General features: G+C 35.6%; 1 long non-coding RNA gene across 5 annotated transcripts in view; it reads right to left on the bottom strand.

Annotated features, from left to right (window-relative positions):
• LOC128250710 (uncharacterized) overlaps window positions 1–12,756 on the bottom strand; it is a 353,509-nt gene that overhangs the window by 276,178 nt on the left and 64,575 nt on the right. For all 5 annotated transcript variants that reach the window (XR_016238436.1, XR_016238437.1, XR_016238434.1 and 2 more), the window contains exon 2: window positions 10,038–10,161. This is a non-coding gene — a long non-coding RNA (uncharacterized LOC128250710). The remainder of the gene's footprint in view (window positions 1–10,037; window positions 10,162–12,756) is intronic.

Genomic DNA, 12,756 nt, shown 5'->3' with positions numbered 1-12,756 from the left:
GGGGCTAAACATAGAGGGGACAAACAAGGACAGACAAAGGGATTAAGTCGATTACATTGACCCCAGTGCGTAACTGGTACTTAATTTATCGACCCCGAAAGAATGAAAGGCAAAGTCGACCTCAGCGGAATTTGAACTCAGAACGTAATGGCAGACGAAATACTGCTAAGCATTTTGCCCGGCGGGGTAACGTTTCTGCCAGCTCACCGCTTTTCAGTTTCTGTCTTCTAAATCTACTCACAAGGCTTTGGTCAGCCCAGGGATATAGCAGAAGCCACTTGCCCAAGATGCCACACAGTGGGACTGAACCCAGAACCATATGGTTGAGAAGCAAGCTTCTTACCACATAGTCACGCCTACGCCTATAAACGTATAGCTTTTCTATTCACATTGTTTTTAATTAACCATGCATTATCTCATATCTTCAATATTCCAATGATGCAATTGTTTATTTTCAGAATAGCATTGTAGGTTAGGTGTGAGAGGTTGAATCTGGTTGGTTTTAATATAAAACAAGGAGAATATTTGGACCAGATACGACCGGTTTAGATGTTAAAGAATTAAGTGTGAGTATAGTATGATCAATGGCAAAGTGGAATTGCTTAGTATACTTGAAGCTTAAAGGGGTGTGGCAAATGAAGCTGACAGATGAGTAGATATGGCCCATGAGATTGATATTTAAGTAGGTGTGGTTTTATGTGTGATTGACATTGCAAAGGTGTGGTTAGTATACTGATGTAGGTGTAGATAATATGATTGATGTGTAAGTTATTGAAGATAGTATGGTTCATGCATAAATGAATGTAATTAGTATAGTTGATGCTTATGTAGGTGTGGCTAGTATGCTTAAGTGGGTGTAGCTAACGCTGTTCATGTATAAGCAAATGTGGTCGGTATGGTTGATGCTTAAGTGAACATAAATGAAGCTGATGTCCCTTTGGTTGTGATTAACATTGTTAATGCATAATTGAGTGTGACTTCTAAGATAGTTCCATAAGTGGGTGTAGCTAATGTAGCTAATGCTTAAGTGGGTGTGGTTAGTAAGGTTTGATATATAACTGGGAATAGCTATTGTGGTTTTTATGGTTTGTGTGACTGAAGCATAACTGGGTCTGGTATTATATTTAGGTGTCTTAATGGCATACTTATACACTTCAAATGTATGTAATTATTTAAATATGTATGTAAGTATGCATGTATGTATGTATGGTAAAAGCTTATACTGTTTAGAGAGTAGGATTGGTCCTGTGAACAGCCTTTTCTCACTTTAAAAAGCTTCAGGCAGGAGCATCTAACATTGCTACTGTGTACTGCATACTGTGGCTGAGTATAGCTGAAAAAGGAAAACCACTCAATGGAAACTTCCATGATGGAAAGAAGGCATGTGTCAATGTGGATGGTAAGCTGTCTAAACACCTACTGCAAGAGGTGCCCATCATCGCCACATCAGTACAAAAGCGTGTTAGTCCCTAGCTGGACTGAAAAGTCACATCTATGCTGCTCGTGTTTAAGAGAACAATCAAGCAACAGCATTAGTAGAAACTGAGTCAAAGCCATCATGTATGTAAGTATGTGTGTACCAGCTAAGTCACAGGTACATAAACACACTAACACCGGTTGTCAAGCAGTGGTAAGGGACAAACACATATGCAAATACACACACATATATGCAACAGGCTTCTTTCAGTTTCCGTCTACCAAATCCACTCACAAGGCTTTGGTCAGACTAAGGCTATAGTAAAAGACACTTGCCCAAGGTACCATGCAATGGGACTGAACCTGGAACCATGTGGTTGGGAAGCAAGCTTCTTACCACACAACCATGCCTGTGCCTCTATGTATAAAGGTATGTATGTTGTTAGTGAAAGTAATGTTTAAACCCTAGGTCAGCCTTGATTGAGCAGCCCTGTGGTGGAAGATATAAAATGTCAGGAGGTATGAGGAATATGACAGCTATTATAACCATTTCACAGCCTTCTTCAGGTATTAATAATTCCAGTGGAATAAAATTATGTTTATGTTTGCATTAATATGCATGCTATACATTATACAATTGTATATTCAGGAATCAAAGCAAATAGAAAAAGCTAGTTCATCAGATCACCAGGACGTAATGGTCACATCAATGATTCAAGTAATATCATTGAGTGGATGATCTAGATTTCAGCTGCATTGACACTCTGCATTACACTTCTTTGTAGTCTGATAGTTGTGTCTATTTGAGGAGCTTTCTGTGATAGCCACAAAATTCTCGAAATTCATGGCAGATGAAAATCAACCAGCAGCAGTGGAGACATAGCTTGATGGGTCTTCTCAAACACACCTTCGTCAGTCTCCAATGGCAACTACATGTTAAGACAACATACTAGAAATTAACATATAGGTGTAGGAGTGGCTGTGTGGTAAGTAGCTTGCTTACGAACCACATGGTTCCGGGTTCAGTCCCACTGCGTGACACCTTGGGCAAGTGTCTTCTACTATAGCCTTGGGTCGACCAAAACTTTGTGAGTGGATTTGGTAGACGGAAACTGAAAGAAGCCCGTCGTATATATATATATATATATATATATATATATATATATATATGTGTGTGTGTGTGTGTATGTGTGTGTGTATATGTTTGTGTGTCTGTGTTTGTCTCCCCAACATCGCTTGACAACCGATGCTGGTGTGTTGACGTCCCCATAACTTAGCGGTTCGGCAAAAGAGACCGGTAGAATAAGTACTAGGCTTACAAAGAATAAGTCCTGGGGTCGATTTGATTCGACTAAAGGCGGTGCTCCAGAATGGCCACAGTCAAATGACTGAAACAAGTAAGAGTAAAAGAGATATATTGTCAATTACAATGAATTCATAAAGAACCAAGGAATATCTTTGGGGATCTTATACATCAGTATTCTGATTTGTAATTTCACTTGCTGAAAACCAACAGATTACTCAACAAGTCATTGTCCATCTGTTTTCAAAAATTGCCTGATGAGCTTGGAGGTTGTATGATGTATTGCATAAGCTAAGTAATTGTATTATGTTTACATCAAAATAAAAAACCCTAAAAGAATGATTGTAGCAACACTTGAAAATCATATAAATCAATATGTGCAACAAAACTTCCCTCAAACAGAAACCCTTAAATAAGCATTCTCCAAGCCAGAATTAGAATCCCTATGAAGGACAATCACGAAATATCACAGTATGGTATAATGATATAAACAACAAAACCACTGAACAAAACAAAAATCCCTTAAGGAATGAAGGACAACTTTGAACAGCAAGGATGAAAGAGATAAGAAGTTCACAGGTATATATATCATCATCATCATCCTCATCATTTAGCATCTGCTTTCCATGCTTGCATGGGTTAGATGGTTTAACTTGAACTGGTAAGCTGGAGGGCTGATATGGCATGGTTCTAGTCTGATATGGCAGAGTTTCTACAGCTGGATGCCCTTCCTAACACCAACCACTCCAAGAGTATAATGGGTGCTTTTTATGTGCCGTCTCCATTTCCACACGTTTCCTTTTCGTCCCCTCGCCAACCCGCGGTCTATATATATATATATATATATATATAGATATAGATATAGATATATATATATATATATATATATATAGTCAATCCAAACATGAACAAGCAAGAAAAAACATGAAACAACAATAACGCGAGGATGTGGAATAAGTACAGTGTTATTGGATGCTCAGGAAAGGAAAGAAAAGAAAGAGGATTTCATATTTCGAGCGGAGCTCTTCATCAGAAATATAGAAAAAGTCCAAAGAAGGGAAGACAGAGAAAGAATGCACACGCGGTCGCATATTGAAATGCAATTGAAATGACTGGAAGGGAAAGGGTGGAGAAAAAGTTCTTTTCAAAGACAGGAGAGTACAAGAGAAAGAGGTATGTGTGTGTGTGTGTGTGTGTGTGTGTGTGTGTGTGTGTGTGTGTGGTTGGACATAGTATTGTTTAAGGTCATAGGAAGAATTTATAGTAAGAATCTTGGTAGGAGTGGCTGCCTGCTGTGATATATATATATGCATATATATATATATATATATATATATATATATATATATATATATATATGCATATACATGACTGGTTGCATACACTTTCCATCTACCAAAATCTCTCATAAGGCATTAGCTGGCATGGAGCTACACCAAAAGAAACTTGATGTCATGCAATAGAATTGAACCTAAAACTTCATGGTCACACAATCAGCTTCTCAACCTCACAACTATTCCTACACACACGCACACACTCACTCACTCACATATATATCTTCCATTCTTTAGTTGTTCCATTCATTAGACTGTGGCCATGCTGGAGCACCACCTTGAAGAATTTTAGTCAAATGAATCAACCCCAGTTCTTATTTTTTAAAGCCTGGTACTCATTTTATCAAGCTCTGTTGCTGAACCACTAAGTTATAGGGACATAAACACACCAACACTGGTTGTCAAGAGGTAGGTTGGGGGAAACAAACATAGATAGAAAGATACACACACACACACGCATTGATATACATAAGCTTTGTGAGTGGATTGCTAGATGAAAACTGCAAGAAGCCTGTTGTGTGTGTGTATGTATGTGTGTGTGTGTGTGTGTATGTATATATATATATATATATCATCATAAATATACAGGGATTAGCAATTGAGTTGCTTCTCCAACATACTGAAAATTTAGAAATAGCAGTCAAAGAATTACTGATTCCAAACTACAAATTTTTCTCTAAAGTTCTATGTGTGCCATAAATATCGCCATCCGCTTTAGAGAAAAATTTGTAGTTTGGAATCAGTAATTCTTTGACTGCTATTTCTAAATTTTCAGTATGTTGGAGAAGCAACTCAATTGCTAATCCCTGTATATTTATGATGATAAATAGTTTTACCGATAAAGGTTTTTTTCATACTGAACTACTTGGCAAAATTGTTAATTATTAATTTTATTATTAATTGACGATTCTCTGCCCTTATTCTTGTATATATATATATATATATATTTATACATAGTTGTATGTATGCATGTATAAATACATACATACATGCACAGAGAGACACAGAGACAGACAAGCAGCAGACAGAATAAGAAAAGTGATGAAATAAAGAAAAAGAAAAGAAAATCCTAATTGCCTCCAATCTATGTATGTATAACAAACTATTAGTGTAAGGTGTATATATATATATATTTTTTTTTTTGTGCGTAGTTGAATGTATACATACTTGTATATGCAAAAGAATATGTATTCTAAAAATGCGTGCAGCAGGTGCCAGAGAATATGAAACTTCAGTGTATGTAGGTGTAGGTATATATATATATATATATATATATATATATACACATGCATATGTGTATATATATGCATATATATATACACACACACAGATTCACACACATACATACACATGCAAAAAGATGTGTACCTATATGTATATCTCTCAACAAATTTGCAAGTACGTATGCACCCAATCCCACCACACAGACTGACAGACAGACAGACGGATAGATAGATAGATAGATAGATAGATAGATAGATAGATAGATAGATAGATAGATAGATAGATAGATAGATAGATAGATATGAAAGTAAGCATATGTCAGTTGGTGTGTGTAAACCAATCTGCAAGTCTAAATGCACCCAAACCACACCTACATGTACGCATGCATACACACACACACACACACACCGAATATCAGTAAGTACGAACGCATCCACATGCTTACATGACACCATAAATCTATAAATTTATATTGTATTAGATTTCTTCAAGAGTTTACAACCTCCCCACATCATGTGTGTGTGTGTGTGTGTGTGTGTGTGTATACACATTGAGTTTATGTAAACTTATATTTACACATATATATATGCACAAATATACACACACATGCAAACATTCATACATATACATACATACACCAATATACATGAATATACACACGTATAACCTTACAGATGCAACCAGACATACAAGCATGCATACATATATACAATATATATATATATGTATATATATGTATACACATATATGCATGTATGTGTTTGCATGTTAGTGCATAATACATATATATGTATATGTACATATATATGTATATGTACATATATATACACATTTACATATATATATACATGTATTCACACATAGCCTGTAGGTAACAATATACACCACACACACACACATATATATACATATACATATATATATATGTATATACACACATAAGTACATGGTAGTGGAATTTACGAAAGACATTAAGAACCGACCCAATATCTTCAAGACATTGTTTTGGTGTTTTTGTTTTGGCATTTTTTTTACTTCTAAATTATTTTTGGTCTATTCATGTTACTAATTTTCAAATAGATTTTTCCCCCCAAGTTAGAAAGTGATTTTATTGTTTCTTTCACCATTATACATACATGCACACACACACACACACACACATACATACATGTTTGCGTGTGTTTGTATATATATCCGCACATATCCGAACACACACAGATATACATACATATATATGTGTGTATGCATATATAAATACATACACACACATACATATGCATATTTGTTTCTATCTATGTATCTATAGATAGATAGACAGAAGAATGTGCGTGTGTAGATATATATATATATATATGTATATATATATATATATATGTATGTATGTATATCTTTCATCATTTCATTTTGTATTCTAGTTTTGTGTTGTTTTACTTGCTTTTGAGGAGGGGGGGGGGTTGTTTTATTCTATTTGTTTCTGTTTTCTTTGAGAGAATGGAGGGGGTTCCAGCCGTTAGTTTTAGCCCATCTCTCAAAGAACGATAGCATATTATCTTAAATCTATTTACATAGGTGCAAGGCATGGCTGTGTGCCTAAGAAATTCATTTCACAACCACATGGTTTCAGGTTCGATTCCAGATTCAGTATTTTCTATGCTTTCAAACTAAACACTACCTTGTGCGTAAAACTAGTGAGTGGAAATTATGCTGAAGCCTCCGTGCACGTGTGTGTGTGTGTGTGTGTGTAGTTCAACAAACAGATTGATAATTATTACTAGGGTTAGTAAGGTTGCCTAAAACCTTTCCAGGCAAAGACCATACTTGGTTGATTGGCTACAGCTAGGACGAAACAAGTGTATCATCTTCAAAACGCCTAGTTTTAGAATAGAGGCAGCTGATGAAGGAAAAGTTACTTATGTGGCTTCTCTGTTTTCCTATTTGTTCATTGCGTTGTCCATAAAAAAAGTCCATTTTTTCTGCTTTGTTTATGCTCCCGTTCCTTTTTTGTCCACGTTTTTTGACGTCCTGTACCCGGATATGCATCTATATATACATGTAGATGTAGGTATGTACATATATGTATGTATACATTCATATGCTCATACATCATTTGTATTATATATATATATATATATATATATATATATATACACATCATCATCCTTTAACATGCTTTCCATGCTGGCATGGGTTGGATGGGTTGACCAGAGTTCACAAGCTGCACTAGACTCTAGTCTGATTTGGCATGATTTCTACAACCCTTCCTAATGCCAACCACTTTGCAGAGTGTGCTGGGTACTTTTACGTGGCACCACACAGGCAGTTTTACATTGAAGAAGATGATGACGGTATATGAATATATTTAATGCACAATATATGGATTTATATAATCCAATGGTAACCACAAAAAGGCTCCTTTAGAGGATCAGATTACAAACCACATAGTAAGGTGGTGAGCTGACAGAAACGTTAGTACGCCGGGCGAAATGCTTAGCGGTATTTCGTCTGCCGTTATGTTCTGAGTTCAAATTCTGCCGAGGTCAACTTTGCCTTTCATCCTTTCGGGGTTGATAAATTAAGTACCAGTTACTCACTTGGGTCGATGTAATCGACTTAATCCCTTTGTCTGTCCTTGTTTGTCCCTTCTATGTTTAGCCCCTTGTGGGCAATAAAGAAATAACATAGTAAATTAATATGTCGGGGTGTAATGTGGAGTTCTATGCAGTTGAAATCCAGCAAATTCAATCAGAAATAATTATTTCCTTAGGTGAAACGATGATGACGACGAGTATATAGAATATAAAGAAAGTTAAGAGGAATGAGATGAATATATTTATTTCACCAATTGAAATATATTCATCTCACACCTCCTGACCTTCTTTACATGTATGTGTGTGTGTGTGTGTGTGTGTGTGTGTGTGTGTGTGTGTGTATATACATATGTATATATATATATATATATACATGCACACACACGCACACACACACACAAACAAATATTTCAGTTTCTGTTTACTAAATCTATTCACAAGGTTTTGTCAGCCCAGGGCTATATCAGCACACACTTTGCCGAAGGTGCCACACAGTGAGTCTGAACCCAAAACCACATGGTTGGGAAGCAAACTTCTTTAATTATACAGCCTTGCCTGCACCTATGTATACACATATAAATATGTATAGACATACAAACAGACAGACAGACAGACAGATAGATATAGATTTATATTGTTAAACTAGGCCACGTCAAATGTATGGGATGTATGTTAGGTCGATTCATTTACTTAATGCTGGTTTCAGTTTATTTCTTTCAGAATGTCATTTATTTTTGACAAGGAAACGTACGTGTGTGTGCGCGCGTGCGTGCGTGCGTGCGTGTGTGTGTGTGTATTATTTATGAGTGACAAAAGCAGTATTCAAAAGATCCCATGTATCATACTTAAAGCAGATACATTGTTGAAAGCCTGATAAACTGTGGTGTTCATTGCAAGATAGCATTTTTTATAGACTTATAGTGTTAAAAAAAACACAAAAATATATCAGTAGCAGATGAAAATCATCCAACAGCAGTGATGACATTGTTAAATGTGCATTTCTGTGTCTTTGGGCTTCATCAATCTTCAATGACAACCATATGCTAAGACAACATCTGCCATTACTGATATAGTACAACAGTGACTGAAAAAAATTACTATCTTAATTAGCAGGCAGGCTGATTAAAAATTTGTTATCAGTAATAGAGAAGAGTATTAGTTCCAAACAGCAATTGGTATATCACACTTATAGCAGATATATTGTTGAAAGCCTGGAATATGACTGTGGACTGTCATCTCTCATTGAATTACATATGGAGTAAATAACATTGGACTATTGGGTAGCTTTCCATTACATTACATCTGGAGTATAAGATTGTAGAGTGACACCTACCACTAAATTACATCTGGAATATAAGACTATCTCTACCATTACATTACATCACATCTGGAGTGCAAGACTATGAACTGCTATCTACCACTAAATTACATCTGCAGTATATAATACTGTAAACTAACGTCTACCACTAAATTACATCTAGAGTATAAGATTGTGATCTGTTGGATACCACTAAATTACATCTGGTGCATAAGACTATAGACTGGTGTCTATCACTAAATTGCATTTGGAGTATGAGACTGCAGACTGTTATCTACCACTAAACTACATCTGGATTATAAGACTTTGGACTGGTGTCTATTACATTATGTCAGGTGTTGAAGACTATGTCTATCATTACATTACATCTGGAGTATAAGACTGCTGTCTACTCATAAATTACATCTGGAGGATAAGATTGTGGACTGGTATCTACTATTACATTACATTTGGAGTATAAGACTACAGATTATTGTCTACCACTAAATTACAACTGGAGTATAAGGCTAAGTCTATCACTAAATTACATCTGGAGTACAAAACTGTAGACTGGCATTTACCATTACATTACATCTGGTGTATAAAACTGTAGATTGTTGGCTACCACTAAATTACATCTGGAATATTACAACTATATGGACTGATGTGTACCATTAAATTATATCTGAAGTATAATATGGTGGATTGTTGTCTACCACTAAATTACATCCAGAGTATATGACTAAGTCTAATCATTACATCTGGAATATAAGATAGTAGAAACTGACTGGGGTTTCCCCAGAATTTTACATGTTAAACTGTACACAGAAACAATAGAATAGAAGAAATCCATAAACTATAATTACTGTACTCACCAAATATTCTGTTTCTGAAGACTTCCCTTTCCATGTACATTTCTGTGGCAGTACTCAGCTACCATTTCCAGATATATTCCATCAACACTGTAAATCAAATGTACTCCTTTTGTGAGTGTGACACCTGGGGAAGAATTGGTAAACATAAATCAATAAGAATTTGGTAGAAGCATGGCTGTGTGGTTAAGAAGCTTGCTTAGCTATCATGCAGGCAAATGTCTGCTACTATAACTTCAGGCTAACTAATGTCTAGTGAATGACTTTGGTAAATGGAAACTGTGTGGAAGCCTTTCATATGTGTGTGTGTGACTTTGGGCTTCTTTTTGTACCCCTCCAGTATCTGACAACCAGTGTTGGTTTGTTTACACCCCTGTGACATAGTGGTTGAGCAAAAGACAATGACAGAAGTACCAGCTTTACAAAAAAAAGTACTGGTGGGGGCAATTTGTTCAACTAAACCCTTCATGGCACTACTTTGCCATGGCTGCAATCCAATGAATGAAACAAGTAAAAGATAAAAGAGATAATAAAAATTACTAAAGAGAAAACTGTTGTTTAGCGTTAGGTAAAACTTGATTTAGTAGACTTATGATTAAAAGAATTCTAGCCAGGATATCCCACCTTTATATATGTATCTAAGCTGCATTATGTAATGTGTGCTTACTTGCTTAAGGCACAGGTTGGAGATTATTTAAGGGATACTTGGCTGCTATTTCTAGCAAGCCTACAACAATGAGGAGGCCCCGTTGATGACTAAAAAGAAAGTGGATGCTATGGTTTTATCCTCCTTTTAACCTTTTCTTGTCTAGAAGTAACCACCACATTTTCTTATCTGCCCAAATGTGGTGATGCTATTTTGCACCAACTTATTTATTCCCTATCTTAATTCTTATATTCCTATGATTTATTTCCCCTTATGAACCCCACAAGCTTGAATATCATAACAAACTATGCACACACTTCTCTTGTGATTGAAGCAAAATCTAAGGTGTTTAAAAAAAGGAACATTTTTCATGGATAAACACTTCTCAACACTTGAATTCTATGAAGAGGCAACTAATGCCAACTAATGCCAACATCACTTCAATTAGATGATCCCGGGGCACCACCTTGAAGGGTTCAGTTGAACAAATCAACACCAGTACTTATTTTCTTTTCAAAGCTGGTATTTATCCTGTCATTCTCTTTTCCTGTACCACAAATTTACAGGGATATAAACAGACCAACACCAGTTGTCAAGCGATAATGATGGACAAACAAACACAAAGACACACATGCATATACATATATAAATATATATATATTGTTGAATATTAAATATAATATTCAATATTGATAATGGGTAATAAACCAGTAAATTCATTGGATTTTATCATCCCTTAATGAGGTATGTAACCTTTAACTGAACTATATATATATATATATATATATATATATATATATATATATATATATATATATACATACATATACATAGTTCAATTAAATGAGACCCAGAGATGCTTGATATAGAAAGCACTTCATAGTGCTCAAATGATCTGAACTTACACTCCGAAATCTTTATTGAGGACTAAGTTCGTGGGGTAAGGAATAGTTTTAAGAGGAATCCAGGAGAGCAAGGATGGAAATAACGATGCAAATAAGCAAATGAAACCGGTTGGGCTAGATATACAAAATATACATACATACACGCACACACACGTGTGTGTGTGTGTGTGTGTGTGTCTGTGTGTAAATAGAAAGAAAACAAAGACTGAAGACATTCAGATGATGAATATTCATACAGATATTTATATATTAACAGAGCAAACTTAAACAGAGTACAAAGATGCAACAAATTAAGAGGAGAAGGTATGGTGTCATATGTCTGACAGTTATTTCTGGGGGCTCGGAATTGCTTCATAATGTTGGAAGATGTAATTTGTAAAACGTCAAGGATATGCAACCAACAGTGGAAGCATACAAACATGTTTCAGCAAAAGTTTGAAGTGAAAGTTTACATATTTACGGTTTCAGACTTACATAATGCGTCCTCCAGACTTTGTTTTTGCTTATATCGGGAGGAAATAAAAAGTAAATATTCACTTCCAACTTTTATGTAAACTGGTATTGCAAGCAGAGTTGGTTACAGAAACAATTGTAACTGATCGTTAAGGATACATTAAAGTATATCTTTGTCTTATTATTTAGATTGTATTTCACTCTTCATTAAACCCACACAACAGTTTTACTGTTGTGAAACCAGGATTTTCTACATCTGAAGAATTTCAGTATTTGTCTGAAATCTGACAGTGTAAACAGCCCAAAGTTCAGGAAATACCCTACATTTATACACTACCAGGACCTTAGATAAGATAAACAATATACACAGGGTATATATATATATATATATATATATATATATATATATATATATATATATATATATATATATATTACATGTGTAGTTTATGTATGTACATGTGTCATCATCATCGTTTAACGTCTGCTTTCCATGCTAGCATGGGTTGGACGATTTGACTGAGGATTGGCAAGCCAGAAGGCTGCACCAGGCTCCAATCTGATCTGGCAGAGTTTCTACAGCTGGATGCCCTTCCTAACACCAACCATTCCGAGAGTGTAATTGGTGATTTTACGTGCCACCGGCACGGAGGCCAGTCAGGTGGTACTGGCAACAACCATGCTCAAAATGGTGTATTTTACATGCCACCTGCACAGG

This window comes from Octopus bimaculoides, chromosome 25 (genome assembly GCF_046866305.1).
Source record: "Octopus bimaculoides isolate indiv1 chromosome 25, ASM4686630v1, whole genome shotgun sequence".
Classification (NCBI taxonomy): Eukaryota; Metazoa; Mollusca; class Cephalopoda; order Octopoda; family Octopodidae; genus Octopus; species Octopus bimaculoides.
Note: the sequence above shows the minus strand (reverse complement) of the source record. Positions and strands in the feature narration are given on the sequence as shown.